The 21,700-nt window shown below is 41.8% G+C and overlaps 6 non-coding genes across 6 annotated transcripts; 2 read left to right on the plus strand and 4 right to left on the minus strand.

The window, feature by feature from the left end:
- Positions 1–74, plus strand: trnat-agu (transfer RNA threonine (anticodon AGU)). The gene has a single exon. It is a non-coding gene; the product is annotated as a tRNA-Thr (tRNA).
- A 5,503-nt stretch (positions 75–5,577) lies between these two features.
- Positions 5,578–5,651, plus strand: trnat-cgu (transfer RNA threonine (anticodon CGU)). The gene has a single exon. It is a non-coding gene; the product is annotated as a tRNA-Thr (tRNA).
- A 2,257-nt stretch (positions 5,652–7,908) lies between these two features.
- On the minus strand, positions 7,909–7,980 carry trnaq-cug (transfer RNA glutamine (anticodon CUG)). Its single transcript has one exon. It is a non-coding gene; the product is annotated as a tRNA-Gln (tRNA).
- Positions 7,981–8,421: 441 nt separating this feature from the next.
- trnav-cac (transfer RNA valine (anticodon CAC)) lies at positions 8,422–8,494 on the minus strand. Its single transcript has one exon. It is a non-coding gene; the product is annotated as a tRNA-Val (tRNA).
- A 336-nt stretch (positions 8,495–8,830) lies between these two features.
- Positions 8,831–8,902, minus strand: trnaw-cca (transfer RNA tryptophan (anticodon CCA)). Its single transcript has one exon. It is a non-coding gene; the product is annotated as a tRNA-Trp (tRNA).
- Positions 8,903–20,542: 11,640 nt separating this feature from the next.
- trnas-aga (transfer RNA serine (anticodon AGA)) lies at positions 20,543–20,624 on the minus strand. The gene has a single exon. It is a non-coding gene; the product is annotated as a tRNA-Ser (tRNA).
- Positions 20,625–21,700: the final 1,076 nt, after the last annotated feature.

Below are 21,700 nucleotides of genomic sequence, written 5' to 3' on the forward strand. Positions count from 1 at the left end.
GGTGCTGTGGCTTAGTTGGTCAAAGTGCCTGTCTAGTAAACAGGAGATCCTGGGTTCAAATCCCAGCAGTACCTGTAGGCCTTCAGAGCAAGCTATGACTTAGCATATAAAACAGCTTATTATCAGCTTTCTACTAAATCCTTTTCACTGGTCCACTATAAATAGCACACAGCTTTTAAAGTCTCATTAATGCCTATTTTATACTTTCAGAGTGTAATTTTCCTCCGTTCACATAACACGTCAATTGGTTAGGGTACAGTACGGTGGAGCTTCTCCTCCTGTCACACTACATAACATCAAAATGAACGTAAAAACCGTGAAATAGTCAGAGTTAGAGTAAAAGCTGAGGGCAGGATGTCATTTCCTTGAAATATGTAGCGGAAAATAATACGCAAAAGCATAAAAAAGCCTTGTAAAAACACAGTAAATGAGTTGGCGTGTAATAAGTACACCGCTTCATGAGATCTGGCTGTAACTGGTGAAAGTGACTTCCTCATGAACACCAGGGTCTGAGTTGAAAACCCAACAATATCTGCAAAATATGATGAAGTTTTGAACCAATTGGAGGCACTTCTACTCATGGCTTTAACTATTCTTGAGGTACAGAATCACAAAAACCACTTCCTGAAGTGGATCCAGTTCCTGCTCTTTATTCTTTCATCAGTTTTATGAACCATGTGGCGCTGTGGCTTAGTTAGATAATACAAAGATGTACAAGAGGCATCATTGTGGAAAAAAATATTCCTCAGCTTTTATTCACATTTAAACAAAAAGTCGCATGTCCAAAATTATTCATACCCTTCTCAATAATTAATAGAAAAGCCTTTATTGCCTTTAGTTTCCGTATTATCTCCCGGGAGATGCCTGTGTCATTTACGGTCAAAAATAAAATTGCTGGTTGAATAAAAGTACATTTAATCCAAAATTTGCAAGGGGTATGAATAATTTCGGGCTTGACTATACATATATATATACAATCATGCTCATAAGATTTTCACATCTAAGCAACAGTGCAATTGACAATAAAAATTAATTTCCCAAACAAAAACTTCTGATACAGAAGACAAATGTAAACAAACATCAAAACACCTGCTGCTATTATAAATAAATACCATAATATTTCAATAGTTTAATTCTAATACACATATAGTAATATAAAATATAATAATTTAAATATGTATGTATATATAAGCTTGTGACTAGGCTTGTATCTTGGAGCTAGAACCCTTCAAAAAGTATAGTTTTGCTAAGCCTTTTTTGGCTGTTGCCACTCTGTAATTCCAGTGTTTTGAGTCTGGCTGGTGCAGCCTGAGTTTGTGAAATGTGGACACAACCAATGACAACAGTGAAAAGTGGTGGTTGTATATACCAAACTATGTGTCCTGAATAGAGTCCTGCACTGGAGCCCGAGGCCCGTGGGGCCCGACGGCCCTGAAAACAATTGAACGCAGCAGCAGCTGCTCTGCCCCGCGCCAGCACCTCCCTTATATAGGCATACGGACTCACACAGTACTCCGACATGTCTTAAACACAGATGAGCTGGCTGAAGTAGTCCCAGTAGCAACAACAAAGCAAGGCTGCTCAATTTCTCCATTGATAAAATAAATTCACAACTCTACAACGTAAAAATTCATGTAGAATATAGCATATACTTTGTTGTCCACAGTAGTAGATCAACCCTCATCTTACTTTGAAGCTCACAGCACCTTAAGTGACGTCGACGCAGCTTTAGCATCACCGAAGCTATTAGGCTTGTGTTGATAATAATAAACTCCTGGACTATGTACAAACTTCCAAATGCATCGTTTTGTGAGTACAGACCATATTTGTTCTACTGTAGAAGTTTGGTGTCATGGCATGTGATTTTAGTGTGGTCATTTTGGAGATACTACCAGGGTCCGTTAGCGCTTGTACTAAGCTATTCTGGATAACTCGGTAACTCAGCTGATGTTCAGCCAAGATCGGAAAAACTTCGGGTGGGCTACTTGGCTGGATATCACGGGTCAAATGACCCGGGTGAATCTACTCCGAGCCGTGGTGAGAGCGCACGATTGCGTGATGTCTCCCCAGATGGTCTGTGTCTACGAGTTCTCAAGCTGCTGATCGAAACATGAGCCCCTATTTTAACCTGCTCTTTCATGTCCATTTTGATCTGTCAGAAACCGTTTGCTTATTCACAGAAAAATAGAATGCTGTTTTTTTCTATCTGCAGAGCGTTATCCCATTTTCAGAGCGGCAGATTGAATTTACGAAGGCACACATTGAATATAGCGTTCTATCGTTAAAACATTGTTATGGGAGGTTAAAAAAAAAAAAAAAAAGTCGGGCCTGAGAATTCTGAAAACCTGTCGGACCGGGCCGGGCTGGGGCTCCACCCCCTCGGGCCAGGGCCGGGCTCGGGCCCAGATAATAGGCCCGTGCAGGGCACTAGAATGTGCTCCTCGAGCAGAAACACATCATCTGAGCCAATTTCAGCCCGAACAAACTGCTCTTTTACCGACACACTGACAGCTTGCCCTGATACAGACCGGCGATCTTGACGCAACTGACTCCCTAGCAAGATGGCGGCGACATTTAACGCGACCCAGAGGCGAAAGGGGCGTCTACCTATAATATGTCTATGGTGGGCAGGCCTGTTTCTACACGTTCATCCCCATCACCTCCAACTCCAGCCAAGTTTGTTGCTGTGTTGTCTTGAAAAAGAAGAGGTGCACGCTGTCTGCTGGTGACAGGTGATGCATATCTGGTTTTTTTTCTCCCAAACACCTCTTTTGTAACCGCTTTTTGTGGGCAAAATTCAAGGATTCAAGGATTCAAAGGTTTATTGTCATGTGTGCAGTTAGAAACGTGTTTCCCTGAACAATGAAATTATTTTCTTTGTTGCCCGCACTGGATGTCCAAATGTATAATAATAAAGATAAGATAAAGATAAAATAAGCATGCAACAACAATATTCTAAAAGGTTTCTTAAATAAAATAGAAATAAAAATATAGAAATCTGGCCTGTATACATAATGTGCAGTAGTGCGCTCAGTGTTTTATTGTGTATGGCTTAATTCACAATGGTCACAATATCGCCGAGGTCTTTTCTTTGTCCTTGCAGAGTCCATTTTTGTGTCAAAACAGTGCAAATTGCCAGCTGTGGTCAGACAACATTAAATAGCAAAAGGACGGGAGGTTGTCTCGCGAGTATTCCGTGTAATGACGTATACGCATATGATTGGTGGAGCTTAACGGCTCGCATAAGCTCTCGTTCAATCACGTATGAGAAACATTGTGTCGTGCAGTGTAAACAAAAAGTTTAAGGAGCAGATCTGGCGGCAGAAAGGGAGACAGAAATCGCTGAGGTCCCGTGCTGTGAAAACTGCCCTGGTTTGCGGAATACAATGGCTGGAAGACTACTTGCTTTCAACTCCCCAGCAACTCTCTGCGGGTCTACAGGTTTGTGTGTTTTTTTCTACTTGCACATGACCATTTGATTGTTTAATTTTAGTCTTGTTGACACTGTACGGCACTTGGGACAGTTCTCGCTGATTTTAAATGTGCTGTATATTAAACTTATTCACTCACTTGCTTACAGGCAGATTAAATGAAAGTCCTGTTGAATGCTATGACCGGGATGTCTCGTATGGTGGCCAGCACTGTGGATACGGTCGTGGAGAGGGTTCTGGAGGGAATCGACCAGAGATTCGCTAGGTTGGAGGCAAGATGGCCGTCGAGAACGGACTGGAGTTACATTCCAGAGAAGTTGAAGAGCGCAAGAGAAGGCGGATACAGAATCCGAAAACCGCGGTAAGAGTAGGTTATTGACTGTGGCTTTAGGCTAAACTCAACTTAATTGTGTCCATCACGTGAAAACCAGTGTGAGTTGCTTTATTTAAAAAAAATTAATTTTGTGTTTTCAATTTATAGGAAGCAGTTCGCCGCCTGCATAACTCACCGTGGCATTATAATCCAGGTCAAGGGTAAGAATAAGTGAATGTTCTAATATCTAGTTGAGTTGGACCCGATGTTACGTTAATGCAGTTTTTTTTATAAACCATAGGCCTATTGTTTTTACAGGCTACTGTCACCTCACAATGTGGATGTAACGAGTCGCTTGAAGGAGGCGGTGTCAAACAGTCAGAACTTCAGAGAGGCAGACGGGGACACTATCCAGTGTCCCCGTCTGCCTCTTGTTACTGCCTCTTGTTACTTTATAGACAAGTTGTCAATATGCTGTGCATGGATTATTTATTGGTTATTCCAACAGCTCCCAGAAGCCAGCTTCTGATCCAGGATGAGGACGTCTGACAACTCCCGCAGACCCTGGAGGGACCGGAGGAATGCGAAGAATGCGGATTCCAAACGGCGGCGTTTAGGCTTATTGTGTATATTGTAGGCTACAGCAGTGTGTGTGTATATAGTTTTCAATTCTTTATTATCAATATGATTCTTATTACAATGTAAGCTATGTACATTGTGTGGTGTGGCAATAAAAGCGCTTAAAAAAAAAAAAAGTTTCCTTTTTCATTCTCAATAGATTCACGTCATTCATGCCTGCATTAGCCTAGTCATAGTGCAGCTTATAAGAATGACGTGAATATATGAAGTACACAAACATCCCAGGAATATTAGTAATCATAATCACAATTATTAATCATAATTTCTGAATGATATGCCCATATAAAGTATGCATATATTTACCTTATTGGCCAATGGGCGGACAGCTTTACAGGAGCTTTTTTATGTAATCACGTGCCTTTTTTGTCCAATACCAGCGAGGCCAGTGAGAGGTCCAGGCACTCTCACAGCGGGGTGCTAATCGCTGAGCCATTAGCACCCCGCTGTGAGAGCCCGCCGCGAGCCGGGTTAGGCTGCGGCTACACGGAAACGTTTTTCACTGTAAACGATACTTTTTCTTATCGTTTCGCTGTCGCGGCCACACGGAGCCGGCGTTCCCACTACCCCAAAACGATAGTTTTTGAAAACGGGTTCCAGAGTGGGAAAGTTTGATAACGGCCTCGTTTCGTTTCCATTGTTACAGCTAAAACGTTTTTGCGTCAGTCAAACGTTGACGCTGTGAGCCAATTTTAACACTTCTCTATTGTCTCACAGCGTGGCGTGACACAGTGGTGTGTGTACTGCATCGTTTCATCGTTTTCGTCTGGACAGCAGCGCGTTTCCGTGTGGTCGCAAGAATTTTCGTACCCGTTTTCAAAAAAAACCTCGTTTCGTTTTCGTGTAGCCGTAGCCAAAGTTTCTGATGATTTTCTCACTCCACAAACTTAAAGTTTGTCTGCCTGCAAGCGCCCAGGTGCGTCCGAAAATTAGGCAAATTCTCGGATGTTCACTGCCGTCCACAGTGACACAAATCCCTCTTTTCGTGCAGTGTGGTAGTTATCAGGGTTCTACTGAATGCTTTACATTGTTGCTCTTCATCAAATGATGGACCTTTAAATGAGCATCATGGTTATTATGAGTCTGTTCTTTGGTCAGACTTCATAAAAATGTTTTTAGAAGTCACAGTTAGTTTTGGGAAAGTCTCTGGAGCTCATTTCCTGCTCTTTATTCTTTCATCAGTTTTATGACCCATGTGGTGCTGTGGCTTAGTTGGTCAAAGTGCCTGTCTCGTAAACAGGAGATCATGGGTTCAAATCCCAGCAGTGCCCGTGGTCCTCCAGAGCTAGCTATGACTTATCAAGTAACTGTGTTCACGTGATAAACTTTCGAAGCTATAATTAGGTCTACATTATAATGCAGTTGTGTGTATCTGCATATTATGACCTCTTAATCCAGAGAAAAGCAGACGGTGTTGCGCTTAACGGGCTGCTGTGTGCGCTCCCGCAGCGGCAAATCAGATTCTGACAGACAATCACTTTTTGCCACAACACCGGCACGAGGAAACTAGAGCACGGGGAATGGGGAAGCGAACATTGGGAAACAAAGACAAGATAAGAACACAGAAAAACTTGCACTGGAGTCGGCTTAATTACCACAAGGAGATTTAGTGGAAGGAGAAGTTTGTCTCTCCTGTGTGAAAGAGCTGGATACATGCCTTTGAGCTTGTATTGAACAATTTTTTCACATTATTTTGGATCCATTGTCGTGATCAAGAGTTGTCTTAATAAAGTTTAAATAAAGACTTAATAAAATTCATAAATGTCCGTAAAATCTCAACTATTAGCACCCAAATGATGACATCACCTCATTTGCATAATTAACGCTGGCATAAGTCCAGGTCCTAAAAAGTAAGCACAGACTACAGAATATATGGGGATGGGCGTCTTCATGGCAAATTATATTTTCACAAGAAACAGAACATATCATTTGGAAAGGAGGACGCTCCAAAATTTTGTTAAAGGGGATATCTTTTTCCCGTTTTTGGTGTTAGTTCTGAGTCTCCCCGCTGTGGGGAGTACACACGAAGCGCCAGCAAGTGTCAGAACCTCTGTTTCAAGTACTCCCCTTTTTCGAATATCCCCCAGAAACATACAGCCGCCGACTTTTCCTTTGCGCTGCGCATTTCACGGACTACAGTTTCACAAACTTTGCACGATTCCGAGCAGGCTTCAGTCGGAATTTTGCTCAGTAGAGGGTCAGTTCCGACAGGGACAGACAGACTGCAGCGAGCTGTGCGCTCCGCTGAGAAGGTGATCGGCTGCACGTCTCCCATCTATCCATGACCTGTACGTCTCCAGGACTATGGGGCGAGCAGCTCGGATCACAGCTGACCCTTCTCTACTTGCTCCACTCCCCTCGGACAGGAGGCTTCGGTCCATTCGGACCAGAACCTCCCGTCACAAAAACAGTTTTTTCCCCTTGCAGTTTGACTTATGAACACTTCATAATCACCTCGTAACCTGCCCCAGTCACTTTACCATCATTAAAACTGCACTAATGAAGCTGCACTGTTGTTGCTCTGTATATTGGATAATGTGTATTGTTGTACACACCTTGTATATTTTATATTCATATATTTTTATTCTTTATTTTTTATTATTATATTCTATGTTACATGTTCGCACCTTACGCCGCAGCAAATTCCTAGTTAGTGAACACTGTTCACTAACAATGGCAATAAAACGAATTCTGATTCTGATTCTGAACTAAATCAACCCCAGTGTTATAAATTGGCTTTATTCTTAGACTTTATGTATTCATATTCTGTAGTTCTCTAGATAATCTATGTTCCTAGTTTGTACGGTACACTCTGCTCATACAACGCAAATGTATGTCCAACACTTTAAGATGACGTAGCGGGATAAAATAACTGGGTCAGATAAAGCGTCTCTTAGGACAGATAGGTCTGATACAGTAGATGCACGCCTGAAACAACACGCACACACATCGCTTATCACATCCAAAGAACATGACGAAGACGGTGGATGGCCTGCTCACATCATGAGTAAATATTCAATGATGCATAAGTGTAGGTACAACCTCTGAGATGAAGATGAACATAAATGTGAAATGTTTCCAGATCTCGGGACTTGGTCGGACGGATTTCATGCGAGAACTCTGTCTCTCCAAGTCCAGCGCTGATACTTGACCTGTGACCTCCAATAAATACTTTGTTTAACTTAAGACTGCTCCAACTGGTTCTTGGGCTTCCAATATAAAGAATCGGGCTAACACCACCACACTACGGAAACTGTCACCATGCCTATTCACGAGTGTTCCTGAAGCCAAAGAATGAGGTAAGTTTTCCCAAATTTTGTTGCTCGCGGAAAGAGTTTGTGGAGTCGCAAAAAATTGAGTCAGAAGTGGGATTGTAGATTCAACTAGCAACACAGAGGTGTGACGTCACATACCACAGATCATCTCAGTTGGAATTGATCAATTGGACAATCTGGTGTCATTTCACAACTGACTAGCCTACTCAACTCATCTTCTTTCCAGAACACAACCATGACAGCACACACCTGAAGGTTCCACCGAGATTTGAACTCGGATCACTGGATTCAGAGTCCAGAGTGCTGACCTTTACACCATGGAACCCCTTCCACAGTCAATTTACGCTCTCAGTCATGCAAATGCTTGACAATGAAAGGGTTTTAGCAACGTGATTTATTTTGTCAATTTTTCAGTGATACTCTTACAGCTTGTATTCTCAGAATTGGCACGACAGTCAAGCAACAAATTCTGTATCTTCTTCAATGGTCAAAGGTTAGAATCCGCCTGTCAAGCGGAGGAACAGGGTTCGATTCCTTGATGGAAGGTTGCCATTTTCGTTCAGCAGCTAGGTATTCGCCAAAGTCCGTTTCACACCATAGCATCAGAAAATCTTTTGAAAACTCTCAAAAATTGACTTTACATGTCAAGAATAGCAGATGAGGCTCCTCTCCTATCCATAATTATGAATATGTTGATGTTGCTATCATTAACGTGCAGTCATACATCTTCACACAAGGGTGAAATAAATAATGGAGGAGCAAGTAATGTTTCCGCCCAGTTTCAAACTGAGGACCTTTCGCGTGTGAGGCGAATGTGATAACCACTACACTACGGAAACTGAAGCCATGCCTATTCACTAGTGATCCTGAAGCCAAAGAATGAGGTAAGTTTTCCCAAATTTTGTTGCTCACGGAAAGAGTTTGTGGAGTCGCAACAAATTGAGTCAGAAGTGGGATTGTAACACACTCCTCTGGGAGAGCATGGATAAATAGAAGCATCGTAAATGAACATGCAAGAAGAAACCAAAAAAGATTCAACTAGCAACACAGAAGTGTGACGTCACATACCACAGATCCTCTCATCTGGAATCGTGCACTTTGGTGTCCTTTCACAACTGACTAGCCTACTCAACTCATCTTCTTTCCAGAACACAACCATGACAGCACACACCTGGAGGTTCCACCGAGATTTGAACTGGGATCACTGGATTTGGAGTCCAGAGTGCTGACCTTTACACCATGGAACCCCTTCCACAGTCAATTTACGCTCTCAGTCATGCAAATGCTTGACAATGAAAGGGTTTTTTGCAACGTGTTTTTTTGTCAATTTTTCAGTGATACTCTTACAGCTTGTATTCTCAGAATTGGCACGACAGTCAAGCAACACATTCTGTATCTTCTTCAATAGTCAAAGGTTAGAATCCGCCTGTCAAGCGGAGGAACAGGGTTCGATTCCTTGACGGAAGGCTGCCATTTTCGCTCAGCAGCTAGGGGTTTGCCAAAGTCTGTTTCACACCAAAGCATCGGAAAATCTTTTAAAAACCTGCAAAAATTGACTTTACATGTAAAGAATAGCAGATGAGGCTCCCCTCCTATCCATAATTATGAGTGTTGATGTTGCTATCATTAACGTGCAGTCATACATCTTCACACAAGGATGAAATAAATAAAGGAGGAGCAAGTAATGTTTCCGCCCAGTTTTGAACTGAGGACCTTTCGTGTGTTGTGCGAACGTGATAACCACTACACAACCATGACAGCAGACATCTGAAGGTTCTACCAAGATTTGAACTCGGATCACTGGATTCAGAGTCCAGAGTGCTGACCTTTACACCATGGAACCCCTTCCACAGTCAATTTACGCTCTCATTCATGCAAATGCTTGACAATGAAAAGGTTTTAGCAACGTGTTTTTTTGTCAATTTTTCAGTGATACTCTTACAACTTGTGTTCTCAGAATTGGAACGACAGTCAAGCAACACATTCTGTATCTTCTTCAATGGTCAAAGGTTAGAATCCACCTGTCAAGCGGAGGAACAGGGTTCGATTCCTTGATGGAAGGTTGCCATGTGATTGCTGCTGCTTGTGCTTTTTTGTTTGTGTGTTTGTTCTCTGCTTATCTGTTTACAGGTGCTCCTGGTTCCTCTAAGGCTGGATTCCGCAAAAAAGCCTTGGATTGTCTTCAGTTTTGTTTTTACAGGTGTAGCAGCTGGTTGTCTGATTTTTCATTGTTTTCTATGTTTGTCTCTTCATATTTCTGTTCCTTTTTTTCCCTTCTTCGCTCTCCCTCTCTCTCTGTCCCCCGGTCCGGTTCGGCACTATCCCACTTTCACATCATGTTAAGTATTGTAACAAAAATAAATAAATAAAAATAAGGAGTTGATGGGCATGAAGGGGAGCATTACATTCATAAACCTTCCCTTGGCATTGCAAATGTGTTTGGCATAAACGGTATTCAAATTACAATTCTGCTGCCATAATGCTGGACAGGACAAGGAAAAAAAAAAAAAAAAAGAAGTGAGTGCTCATCAAACACAGCTCCAAAGCAGTCCCCAGGTCAGAGCCAGCCTTCTTTAGCAGTTTGCTCAGTTTCTTTGAGTCGCTGGCTCTGATGCTGCTGCCACAGCAGATGGTGCTGAAGAAAGATGCACTCTGCACCACAGACTTATAAGAGATATGCAACAGGTAAACTCCCAGGTGTTCCTCAGCCACCTCTTCTCCTTGGATGGAGACGCTGTTTGGCTCATTGGGGCTCCTCCTAAAATCAGCAGCTGAGGTGATTATTCCCACACCAGGCCACACAGTGGCTGCCCACCTCCCTGCCTCTTGTCCTTCCTTCCCTGGTTACCTGTCAGATTTAAAAAAATAACTGACATTATTCTGTCTTGGGAAACACTGCAGGTGGAAAACATGATACTGGCTGCTGAAAAACTGGCAGAAGTGGACCTTCCAACGTGACAGTGACAGGAAGTAATCAGCTGAAGTCGTCCAGAGATTAACAGAGAACACAAATCAACATTCTGGAATCCGGACTTCACTTCCATCCAGAATCTGTGGTTGGAACCACAGACCAGAAGAGACAGAACAGAAGCCTTCACAAAGCTGTGATGTCATCACTGTAGTGACATCACAATCAATGTCATCTCTGATCTTGTTTGACATCACAAAGTTTATACAGGCCAGACATTTTCACTGCTTTTTCACAGCTGGTCAGGAGTTTATCTGAAGAAACACGTCCAGTTTTTGAAGCAGATTTGAAAGTCACAGCAAACGGTTTTCACATCGCCTTAAAAACACTTAATTACTATCTTAAACAGTCATTTTAACAAGCACTTAGAAACAACGCTTACTGTTTCCCTTCCTTAAGAACGGCTTCCTGACAGCCACCCTTCCATGGAGCCCATCTCTGATGAGGCTCAGGCCAACAGCCGATGGATCAGCTGAAGGTCCAGATGCATCTCTCAGCTCCTGTGTCAGGTCTTTGCTGGATAATTTCCTCTTTCTTAAGGACATCACTTTCAGATCCTATTCATCTTCTGTAGATAGTTTTTTAGGTCTGACACTGTTGATGTGGCTGCTCTGCTCGGCTTTGTGATCAGTGGATACAAGCCTCTACCGTATAACGCAGCCAAGAAATCACAAGTTCGTTTAGGAGTATGTACCTTTAAGAGGTCCATGTTGAAATCACCACAGATCACAAGTGTTTTATTATCTGCTATAATTGTCTGTTCCAACGCTTCAGGCTTGTGCCTCTTGTTTAAAACTTAATAACAATTGCAGGCTTGGATTTGTTATCCTTTCATGCAAAAGTGCAGCAAGCTGATATCTGTTGATTTTCAAGATGAATGTTCTTACTTGCCTTGAAGTGAACCACTTGTTCATTTACATCCTCCACTCAACCTGATAGCCATTAAATACTGTGTCTTCTGAGCTGGTTTGGTGGTTCAACAACAAAACAAATGTAATGAAGTTTTAAAACTGCAGCGAAAGAGATGGAATAAATGGAGATCTGACACATTATGAACTACAGGACAGTTAGGATTATCTGTTGTTTGCATGGAGATAAAACAGGTTTTAAAGGTGTTGCAGCTAACATTCAGAAACACTTGGTGTAACTCCAGAGCACCAGAGCCTCTGACCAAAAGAGAAACTAATATAAACTTATTTACCTGAAGAACTTCAGCAGCTCATAAGGCCCTTTATCTGGAGAGTGGGTGGCTCTGGTCTTATCTGGCTCTTTGCTAGAGGCCTTTTAGGCCAGAGGATGTGAGCTCTTAGGATTACCATGACCTGGATGAGTGAGAATCTTCATCAACATGCTGTGTGTGCTGATGCTAACTGTAAAGATGTGAAGCTCAGACAGGAGAGCTGCTTGTTGTATGAGGACACAGTGTGTGTCTTATATGGAGGTGGAAGCCTGGCTCAAATATAGAAATCATTTCTTTGTATGTTACTGATTTAAATGTGTCCTCTCAGTGGCTGTGAAGTACTGTCAGTAATACTGAGCGGGACTCTGCATTGATGGAGATGTGTCTCCCTCTGGTGGCGAATAGAGGAACTGCATGATGTCAGTTTGATGAAGCGTTCGACTAAAGGAGGAAGTGAAAGTCTTCCAGTGGTTCCTGCAGAATCCTGACTCACTGGATGGTTTCCTGCCATGAAAAAGCTCCGTCTGCAGAAGACGAGCAGAACGGAGCCAGCGGGCCTGATGCTGCAGATGTGCTGAACACCACAGATGCAATGGTTGGGACAAAGATGGTTGGAGAGAAGACACAGAGGAGTGAAAGCCAGCTGGAGAGAGAAAAGCACCTCCAGGTCTGCTGTCTGATGCTGATATCAGTGAAAATGGGCTTCTTCTTCTCCTGTCTGATGATGTGCTCAGTAATTTCAGTGATACATCCCTCAGGTTCAGGCTTGGTTGGTCTGGTGAACACCTTTACTTTCTCTCACAGCCTGCTGTGTTTTTCACTGACTGATTCCATCTGAGTTATGAAGGCAAAACAGGAAACTATGAAAAGATGAGAAAAACATCTGGATTGGACTGATGTGTGTGTGTCCCGTTACTTTAGAAAGCCTGAACTTATAAAGGTTCCTATGGTGACCATGTGTTCTGATAGTGTTGTATGAGTTTTATAAACTCTGAGGTGTCAAACAGAAGCTGTGAACATTACAAGTGTCGCTGCTGCCTCCAGAACCACTTCCGCTACACCAGCTTCAGGAGCCAGTAGGAACTTTGTCCGTCTCTGATTCGATTTTAAAGTGTAGATAGCGAGACCGTGCCTCTCCGAAGCGCAGATGGCGTGACCATAGTGAAATAAAGAGGCTTCTTTTAGAGGTCCCAAGGTCGAGATCTAAACAGTGGGGTGATCGTTCCTTTGCCATAGACTGTGGAACAAACTGCCCCCTGGCATCCGCACCATCACTGATCTCGGCCTTTTTTAAATCGAAGCTTAAGACCCACCTTTTTAGACTGGCGTTCGAACTCTGATTAGGGCCACTATGCATCCATTCTATCCGCTCTTTTTTAATTATCTTAATTTTACAAAAATTTTATTCAATCCATTTTATTGCACTTGTGGAAGGCTTTTAATGCCCTGCAGCACTTTTAGCACTTTTACCATTTCTGAATGGTGTTTTATGTTTTGTTTTATGTATTGTTGTTTTTATCCTGTGTTAAAGCACTTTGAGTACCAGTTGGCTATTGTAAAGGGCTATATAAATAAAGTTTGATTGATTGATTGATTGTATTGTCTATGCCCCGTTCTCTCCCGTTATATGGATATCTAATACTCTTCCGAAGGATGCCGACTTTCACCAAACTGTTATCGGTGAGTAGATGAACGTATTCTATGCCAGAAATAAGGTCCAGGTTTAAAGAAAAAAAAAACTTCCCCTTTAATGCAAAACAATCAGTCAGAAACTGGAGTTGGAGGAACCCATGAAATGTAGACACACTAAATACTGCAAGTCCTGCAAAACAGTTTTTATACACACTTTAATATTTACAAATCACACAAACACCAAAGAACCATTCAGGGTCATATAAGCAAGCAACAAGTGTCCATCAGAATGCAATATATATGAGCTCCAACTCAGTGGGCCAGAATTACAAAGAGATGAGCAGAGAATCCACTAAAGTGTTGCACATTCCAGGACTTCACTCCACATCAGAACACCCACGGAAGATGGGGAGCTATAACCAGGTCAGAACAAGCCTGTCAGTGAAATGTGGTAAATGTTAAGACCAGACTTTGAACTGCTGTTCAAGTTTACCTGTTGTTTCCTTCATTCATTTCCTCCTTATTTTGATCTTTTTTCCAGAACTACTTGGTCGAAAGGTGTAATACATTAAAAGTACTGGGTTAAAGTTAGAAAAGCATCATATAGGAAATAAAATACACTTTTGGGGCAAAAACTTGGCCAACAAGACCAGGAGCTCCTGCCTTGTTGGGTTATTGGTTTCCCCATTTCCCGCGGTGTCTTAGACATTCTCTGGTTGCGTGTGCACATTCTGCGCATACGTGCATGAAGGCTGTATTAGCGTTCCCATGATCCTCAGCGACAGTTACCATGGGGAAAGATGAAACAGACCGGTCCTCGCACCAAAAGTGGAAGCTACAGAGAGTTCCACGGTATGGTCCAGAGCACGTTATAATGGCCTCACTCCAGCCATACATCCATATAATCAATGATATGTTCATGAATGGAGAGACACATCATGATATCTCACAGAAATGGCAAGAAATGGGTGTGCAGCGGGGATGCTCTAAGAGCAGTGTCCGGAGACTGCTTGCATTCTTGGAGCGGCCATCCTACCCATAGACACCCATAAAGTATTCAACATGCCAGAGCACTGTGCGGCGTATTCCTGTGCAAATCGGCAGACGATTGCGAACAGGGGGATTACCTTTCACAAGTAAGATTCAACATTATTATTGGTTGTATTTTGTGAATAAAATATTATTGTACTGTACTTATGTCCGCCAGCGAAATCGTAGCCAGCAAACATTAAGCTAAGCTATGGTTATAGCCGGTGTTCACCCGGCTATTAGGCCAACGGAGACTTTATAAATCATAAATTCCATAACACAGGCTTAGATTACAACTGACACAAGAATGCTATTGTAGAAATAATGCAAATATTGGTGGTATAACATTGACCAGCAAATTTTACAGCTGACACAGGCTGTATTGTTCACATGTAATTCTTTTATCCTAACAAGAGTAAGATACCTCTCATGTCTCACACCCACCCCACTTACTTAAAAATACAGACAACACAACATCTGACTGTAGAATAATTTGCAAACAAGCTTACTAACACTTTCAGCAGCTTTGGTTTATTATCAACAGTTTGTTCACCCTAACCCTCTTAAGAAATGTGAAGGCAGAAGAAGGAAGAAAATAAGCTTGACCTCCTTTTTAAAATGTTTTTGTGTTGACTTTGTCGAATCTCACGTTTATATTTTGAAGGTTTCCCAAAGACAAAGATATGAGGAAGAAGTAGGAAGTTGTAATTTAGATTTTTTGTCCTAAAGTGGGTGTTACTGACGTCATCCTCGTGCTACTACCACAGACAGCCCACAGACCTGCTGCCTATTTATTCATTCGGCTAAAATTCAAAATGACAGTAACCCGGATTTTTTTAAGCAAGCGACGCACCTCCACGTTATCGTATGTATTATATTTTATATATCGTATGTCTTTTGCAAAATAACCTATTTTACATCACATATGTTACCAGGATATTATATTACTGTTAAGCCTACTATGAATATTAAAATACGCTGAATCATGTGTCTCGTATCATGCCTACATATATGAATTTTGCAGAAACAAAACCCCCGTGAAAATCAGTTTTGTATTTAAGCGAGTTATGATTGATGAGCTGACACTTCATTGCACCAGCCAGCCAGATAACACTGAGTGGAGCGGCTGACCGGGAAACCAATAACCCAAGAACGTAAATTAGATTTATTATTTCGTTTTAGTTTCCCTGTTTATTAAATGTTCTGTTTTGTGTTGGAAAAAGGGAGAACAAACACCAATTCCCTTTTTTTGGTCATACAGAAAAACGGGAAAACAAAATATGGAGTCGTTATTTAGTTTTTCGTTTGCCAGATTCAATTGAATAGTTGAATGATCGGATGATACACAGACCGAGCAGCCTGAAGACCTTTGATCCTGCGACAGCCAATCAGAGCAGCATGAAGACCTTTGATCCTGCGACAGCCAATCAGAGCAGCCTGAAGACCTTTGATCCTGCGACAGCCAATCAGAGCAGCCTGAAGACCTTTGCTCCTGCGACAGCCAATCAGAGCAGCCTGAAGAGCTTTGATCCTGCGACAGCCAATCAGAGCAGCCTGAAGACCTTTGATCCTACGACAGCCAATCAGAGCAGCCTGAAGACGTTTGATTCTGCAACAGCCAATCACATGATGACGTGATTAGTTAACTGAAAATATTTTCTTTTTTGGTTCATAATTGCTAATGGTTTCTTTTTGTGGTTATTCTGTTAGTTAGTTAGTTAAGTTAGTTATAGTTATGAAAGGGAATGTTTGAATTGGTACCAGTGTGTGTGCGTGTTATATAGTTCTGTTAAGAATGTGTTTTGAATAAAGTGTTTTTTGTTGTTTGTACTATTTTTTTTACTGGGTACTCCTTTGGTTCCTGAGTTGTGCGTTTGGGTTCAAGTGCTAGTTCTATTAGTTAAACACATGCCACACAGACATGAGTTGTTTCGTTTTAACACATTCAAACCATTAAAATGGTACTCCACTTTGTCCGCACACCTGCAACATTTTGGCTTCAAAGGAGCAAAATGCAAGGTCACATTACAGGGTCTGACATGTTCACTCTTAACTGTAGGCTATGTCAGGGTGTATTTTACTGTAATCTCCAGCAATCCTGACATGGGCCCAACAGTGAGGAGGACCACCACATTGTCCAGATTGAACAATCTAGACACCAAACTGCTGAAGACCTTGTATTGAGAGCCCGCTGGGACCTGCACTGAGGCAGACAGGAAGAGGCTTCAGTGGGTAATCAAAGCAGTAGTAGTATTAGCTAAATGAAGGAACAACATGAATAAGAAAAATCAGTGGAACTCTGTTATTTTATGTCAGGGACACTTTGTTTTGTCCATTTCTCAACATATTCTTATTCCCAATCATACAAGGTTGTAAGACAAACATAATAAATCCCTGGAATAAGGGTGAAGCTTGTCCGCTGATATGTATACATACACATCCGCCATGAGCAAAAAGTTGGGGTAGTTTTGCATATTACATGGTAAGTGTCGCGGCGAGTTATGCTGTAAGACTGGAGAAGGTGGGAATTGACCAGGAGTTAGGCTACACTGGAAGTCCGGGCAAAGTAGGAAATAAGTGAACGGAATGTACACTCTAATACACAGTCAGTATTTTGAAGTGTTACCTAAAGGCCTCTGTCATTGTACAGAGATGCTATGATTTGCTTGTACAGCACCTAAAAAAAAACTCACTGTTGTCTATATTCATAGACACACCCAGCCTCGCTTTTAAACAAGCACTCACATTCTATAATTGCCATCAGCAAATTATATGAAAATAATATAAAACATCTTTTAAGAAAAAAAAAAAAAGACGGTTGTTGCTCTCATTTATTTAGTTTTAAGGTTAGTAGATGTGCAATGTTCAGCTGTCAGAAATGAAAGGCTAGCCTAATCTTTTGTCATATTTGGCTGTGATCACTTTTTTGTAGCCTATCAAAATTTATATAGCCTATGACGTTCTCCCAAACAACCAGCTGTTGTAGTTTCACTTAACTAAAATAAATGCAGTCTACTACCTACAATGGGTGTATAAAAAGCGGAAAATATGTTTGATATTAAATTAGCACGCTACTTTTATTTTGGCGTTATTTCCGCTTCCGGTCTGCCGGCCGTCATGTTCGAATGTAAGAAACGAAAAATGAAAAAAGTAATTTCCAAAGACGAAATGTTGTCCGTTATTTGATTTTGGTTTTTCGTTTTTTTAGGAAGACAGAAAAATCCGTTTTTGGTTTAAAACGAAAAATGGAAAAAAGACAGCTATTTCCGTTTTTTCATTTTTTCGTTTTGACAGAAAAACGGATTATACTTTGGTACCCGGACCCGACAGCCAATCAGAGCAGCCTGAAGACCTTTGATCCTGCGACAGCCAATAAGGGCAGCCTGAAGAACTTTGATCCTGCGACAGCCAATCAGAGTAGCCTGAAGACCTTTGATCCTGCGACAGCCAATAAGGGCAGCCTGAAGACCTTTGATCCTGCGACAGCCAATCAGAGCAGCCTGAAGATGTTTGATCCTGCGACAGCCAATCAGAGCAGCCTGAAGACCTTTGATCCTGCGACAGCCAATCAGAGCAGCCTGAAGATGTTTGATCCTGCGACAGCCAATCAGAGCAGCCTGAAGATGTTTGATTCTGCAACAGCCAATCACATGATGACGTGATTAGTTAACTGAAAATATTTTCTTTTTTGGTTCATAATTGTTAATGGTTTCTTTTTGTGGTTATTCTGTTAGTTAGTTAGTTAAGTTGGTTATAGTTATGAAAGGGAATGTTTGAATTGCTACCAGAGTGTGTGTGTGTTATATAGTTCTGTTGTGTTTTTTGTTGTTTGTACTATTTTGTTTACTGGGTACTCCTTTGGTTCCTGAGTTGTGCGTTTGGGTTCAAGTGCTAGTTCTATTAGTTAAACACATGCCACACAGACATGAGTTGTTTTGTTTTAACACATTCAAACCATTAAAATGGTACTCCACTTTGTCCGCACACCTGCAACATTTTGGCTCCAAAGGAGCAAAATGCAAGGTCACATTACAGGGTCTGACATGTTCACTCTTAACTGTAGGCTATGTCAGGGTGTATTTTACTGTAATCTCCAGCAATCCTGACATGGGCCCAACAGTGAGGAGGACCACCACATTGTCCAGATTGAACAATCTACACACCAAACTGCTGAAGACCTTGTATTGAGAGCCTGCTGGGACCTGCACTGAGGCAGACAGGAAGAGGCTTCAGTGGGTAATCAAAGCAGTAGTAGTATTAGCTAAATGAAGGAACAACATGAATAAGAAAAATCAGTAGAACTCTGTTATTTTATGTCAGGGACACTTTGTTTTGTCCATTTCTCAGCATATTCTTATTCCCAATCATACAAGGCTGTAAGACAAACATAATAAATCCCTGGAATAAGGGTGAAGCTTGTCCGCTGACATGTATACATACACAACCGCCAATGAGCAAAGAGCAAAAGTTGGGGTAGTTTCGCGTATTACATGGTAAGTGTCGCGGCGAGTTATGCTGTAAGACTGGAGAAGGTGGGAATTGGCCAGGAGTTAGGCTACACTGGAAGTCCGAGCAAAGTAGGAAATAAGTGAACGGAATGTACATTCTAATACACAGTCAGTATTGTGAAGTGTTACCTAAAGTCCTCTGTCATTGTACAGAGACGCTATGATTTGCTTGTACAGCACCGAAAAAAAAAGCTCACTGTTGTCTATATTCATAGACACACCCAGCCTCGCTTTCAATATAACACAAGCACTCACATTCTATAATTGCCATCAGCAAATCATATGAAAATAATATAAAACATCTTTTAAGAAGAAAAAAAAGGACGGTTGTTGCTCTCGTTTATTTTGTTTTAAGGTTAGTAGATGTGCAATGTTCAGCTGTCAGAAATGAAAGGCTAGCCTAATCTTTTGTCATATTTGGCTGTGATCACTTTTTTGTAGCCTATCATAATTTATATATATATAAATTATGCAGGCCATCGCCTTAACCCCTCGGCCACCTCGTCCTCTCTCTTATAAGTTTGACCATAAAAATTTCCGTCTTAAACTACAGCTGGTATAATTTTGATCTCAAAATTGGAGCCTCATCAGATACAATGGCCTTGCGTGCAGAGGATATGAATTCATCCTCCTTTCACAAAAATAGAATCATTATTATCTAAATGTGGTACCATGTAGGGATGTTTGAGGTTGTTTGATTTAAAATTGGGCGAAACAAAAGCAATTGCACTTAGGATAAGTCAAATTCAGGGTTGGTGTTATTACAATCTCTTCAGAATATATCCAAATATGGAAGACAAACTATATCAAATTATAAAGGGCTTGCTTTCCAGGCAAAATGTGGCGGGATTTATGTCCGCACTCCTCAGAAATTTTTTAGGTGCTCTTCTGGTGAGAGGTCTTAATGGTCATCTTATAAAGACAAACCAACTAATGTTTTAAAACGGAAAGAAAAAAGAATCTGCAAAACCATGAAACACTACGGATTTTCCATGTCTCAGTGATCCAACGCAAGACTCGATAGACTTGATACATTCAACCACTCTGAAAAACACTGAGAAAAACCAACAAGCTTCAGTTGTGAGATCTATTCCTTTTGATGTATCAAGGAATGGATTGTTTGGTCAGAAATGGTTCGTTAATTTGGAAGCTCTGAGACTACAACAATTGAAGGGGAATTAGCTCAAATGGTAGAGCGCTCGCTTCGCATGTGAGAGGTAGCGGGATCGACGCCCGCATTCTCCAGTCGTCTTTCTCTTGTTCTCTGTGGAGGAAATGATTAACAGCTGCATGTAGCAAAGGTGGATGCAAACTGAAAGAAAGACAGCTCTTTCACATTAGCCTGAAGTCACACTCAAAATTCTTCATGATAGATTCAATCGCCCAAATGAACCTAGTGCAAGCAAATAAAAATATTGCGACAAAAGCATTGTTTGAAAAGCCTTCTTGCAACAAGTGGAATCAGAATTACAAACAACACACCAGCACACAACTTGACGAGAATGGGATTCGAACCCATGCATGATTCTTTCTAAGTTAACTTTTAGCAACCCTGAGTCAATAATGTTATCGTTGTCAGCAGGACTCGAACCTGCGCGGGGAGTCCCCAATGGATTTCTAATCCATCGCCTTAACCTCTCGGCCACGACAACCACATACAGGTGCGTTCACCTTTGACATTCAACGGTTACAAATCATCATTTTCATGAAGGACTTCAACTCCTGAGACAGACCTAAGTTATGGCGATCAAGAAAAAGCTTACATTTTGTTTGTTAGAAATGGTCAGTCTTCGAAATGGGTCAGAGGAAGGAGCTGTCTCTTCAGAGATCAATCTGTGCAGGAGTTCATGTGATCAACGACACGTCTGGCCTTTGTTTTGTTTAATCAAATGGTCTAAGGAACTTGTGCTTCTTTCCAGGTTAACTTTGAGCAACCCTGAATCAATAATGGAGCCTCTCCGTCGGTAGCCCATCGACGTCTCGTGACGGAGCCGCTGAGGAGCGTGAGCCACGGGGCCGAGCCTGGTGCGCCGCGGAGTCTCCGTTAGCCGGAGGCCAGGAGAACAGAGGAGGACAACCGCGGCTGTCCTCTGTCCTCCGGCCCACGCTGCCGCCGCGAGCACCAGGCTTGTCTAGTAGCCTATTAGTTAGCACTAGATGCTCAACTATGCAACTAACTTCTCTCTATGACTAAATGAATAGCTGCATGATGGTCAGAAGAGAAAACTAAAGTCACTCTTAGTGTATGAACTCACCATTGTCACTGTCCACTTGCTGTCACTAAACATGTTGCTCACGTGCACTGCGTCCCAGGCTCGTCTGTTAGCCAATTCGCTCTGTGAATAATTCGCTCTGTGCAAGACTCTACTCCCGTTCTACTTCCGCTCTCTCTCGAGTGTGTGATCCACTCCTTCCGGTGCTATCGCTAACTAGCTAGCAGTAGCCAGAAGTAATAGCTAGATAGATCTCTCTCTCTCTCTCTCTGTCTCTCTCTCTCTCTCTCTCTCTCTCTCTCTCTCTGATATTTATAGTAGTAACTATGTACTGTGTGTAGATAACATTTAGGACAGTTGTCCTGTAGATTAGATTTGTAGATTTTCAGCACCCTGAAAAGTACAAACTTTTCAGAACTAGAGGTAACGATTCAATCAGGTTTACACAGCTATACAAGCACAGTCTTGTTTGGTTGTGGTGGTGTTCATCTTTGCAAATCTATACAAAACCTGAA

This window comes from Odontesthes bonariensis, chromosome 11 (assembly GCF_027942865.1).
Source record: "Odontesthes bonariensis isolate fOdoBon6 chromosome 11, fOdoBon6.hap1, whole genome shotgun sequence".
Lineage (NCBI taxonomy): Eukaryota > Metazoa > Chordata > Actinopteri > Atheriniformes > Atherinopsidae > Odontesthes > Odontesthes bonariensis.